The sequence below is a fragment of the Arachis stenosperma genome, chromosome 3 (assembly GCF_014773155.1).
Source record: "Arachis stenosperma cultivar V10309 chromosome 3, arast.V10309.gnm1.PFL2, whole genome shotgun sequence".
Classification (NCBI taxonomy): domain Eukaryota; kingdom Viridiplantae; phylum Streptophyta; class Magnoliopsida; order Fabales; family Fabaceae; genus Arachis; species Arachis stenosperma.
Window position 1 is genome coordinate 134,930,795 of NC_080379.1, and position 2,343 is coordinate 134,933,137.

Here is a 2,343-nt window from a genome sequence, read left to right on the forward strand (position 1 = left end):
AGTCATCCAGTTCTTTGGTGAGCAAAGGAGGTTCATCCTCCCAAGTCTCATTTCCAAATAACTTGTCATTTAGCTTCATGATTGCTCCAAGGTATTTAGCAACTTGCTCTTCAGTGACATACTCATCCTCTTCAGAGGAAGAATACTCATCAGAGCTCATGAAAGGCAGAAGTAAGTCCAATGGAATCCCTATGGTCTCATTTTGAGCCTCAGATTCCCATGGTTCCTCATTAGGGAACTCATTGGAGGTCAGTGCACGCCCATTGAGGTCTTCCTCAGTGGCGTTCACTGCTTCTCCTTCCTCTCCAAATTCGGCCATGTTGATGGCCTTGCACTCTCCTTTTGGATTTTCTTCTGTATTGCTTGGAAGAGTACTAGGAGGGAGCTCAGTAACTTTCTTGCTCAGCTATCCCACTTGTGCCTCCAAGTTTCTAATGGAGGACCTTGTTTCAGTCGTGAAACTTTGAGTGGTTTTGATTAGATCAGAGACCATGGTTGCTAAGTCAGAGGGGTTCTGCTTAGAATTCTCTGTCTGTTGCTGAGAAGATGATGGAAAAGGCTTGCCATTGCTAAACTTGTTTCTTCCACCATTATTGTTGAAACCTTGTTGAGGTCTCTCTTGATTCTTCCATGAGAAATTTGGGTGATTTCTCCATGAAGAATTATAGGTGTTTTCATAGGGTTCTCCTAGGTAATTCACCTCTTCCATTGAAGGGTTCTCAGGATCATAAGCTTCTTCTTCAGATGAAGCATCCTTAGTACTGTTTGGTGCATTTTGCATTCCAGACAGACTTTGAGAAATCAAATTGACTTGCTGAGTCAATATTTTGTTCTGAGCCAATATGGCATTCAGAGTATCAATCTCAAGAACTCCTTTCTTCTGACTTGTCCCATTGTTCACAGGATTCCTTTCAGAAGTGTACATGAATTGGTTATTTGCAACCATTTCAATTAGCTCTTGAGCTTCTGTAGGCGTCTTCTTCAGATGAAGAGATCCTCCAGCAGAGCTATCCAAAGACATCTTGGATAGTTCAGAGAGACCATCATAGAAAATACCTATGATGCTCCATTCAGAAAGCATGTCGGATGGACATTTTCTGATTAATTGTTTGTATCTTTCCCAAGCTTCATAGAGGGATTCTCCATCCTTCTGTCTGAAAGTTTGGACTTCCACTCTAAGCTTACTCAATTTTTGAGGTGGAAAGAACTTTGCCAAGAAAGCATTGACTAGCTTTTCCCATGAGTCCAGGCTTTCTTTAGGTTGTGAGTCCAACCATGTCCTAGCTTTGTCTCTTACAGCAAAAGGGAATAGCATAAGTCTGTAGACCTCAGGGTCAACCCCATTAGTCTTGACAGTGTCACAGATTTGCAAGAATTCAGCTAAGAACTGATGAGGATCTTCCAATGGAAGTCCATGGAACTTGCAATTCTGTTGCATTAGAGAAACTAATTGAGGCTTAAGCTCAAAGTTGTTTGCTCCAATGGCAAGGATAGAGATGCTTCTCCCATAGAAGTCGGGAGTAGGTGCAGTAAAGTCACCCAGCACCTTCCTTGCATTGATGTTGTTGTTGTTGTTTTCGGCTGCCATGGTTTCTTCTTCTTTGAAGAATTCGGTTAGGCCCTCTACAGAGAATTGTGCCTTAGCTTCTCTTAGCTTTCGCTTCAAGGTCCTTTCAGGTTCAGGGTCAGCTTCAACAAGAATGCCTTTGTCTTTGTTCCTGCTCATATGAAAGAGAAGAGAACAAGAAAATATAGAATCCTCTATGTCACAGTATAGAGATTCCTTGAGGTGTCAGAGGAAAAGAAAAATAGAAGTAAGAAGTAGAGAATTCGAACTTAATTAGATAGAGTTCGAATTGTGCATTGAGAAGGAGTGGTACTCCATAAATAGAAGGATGTGGGAAGAGAGGAAGAAATTTTCGAAAATCAAGTGAAATATTTTGAAAACATTTTTAAAAAAATTTAATTAATTTTCGAAAATCAAGAGTGAGAAAGAGATCAAGTAATTTTTGAAAAAGATTTTTGAAATTAGAAATCAAAAAGATATGATTTGAAAACTATTTTGAAAAAGATGTGATTAAAAAGATATGATTGAAAAGTTATGGTTTTAAAAAGATATGATTGAAAAGATATGATTTTGAAAACAATTTAATAGATTTGATTTTAAAAATTAATGACTTGCCTAACAAGAAAAGATATGATTCAAACATTAAACCTTTCTCAACAGAAAAGGCAACATACTTAAAATGTTCAATCAAATCATTAATTGTTAGTAAGTATCTTTGAAAAAGGAAAGAAATTGATTTTGAAAACATTTGATTGAAAAGATATGATTTGAAAAAG

General features: G+C 37.9%; 1 non-coding gene across 1 annotated transcript; it reads left to right on the forward strand.

Moving 5' to 3' along the window:
• The first annotated feature begins 1,075 nt into the window (after positions 1-1,075).
• Positions 1,076-1,183, forward strand: LOC130972756 (small nucleolar RNA R71). The gene has a single exon (XR_009083919.1). It is a non-coding gene; the product is annotated as a small nucleolar RNA R71 (small nucleolar RNA).
• The last annotated feature ends 1,160 nt before the right edge of the window (positions 1,184-2,343 follow it).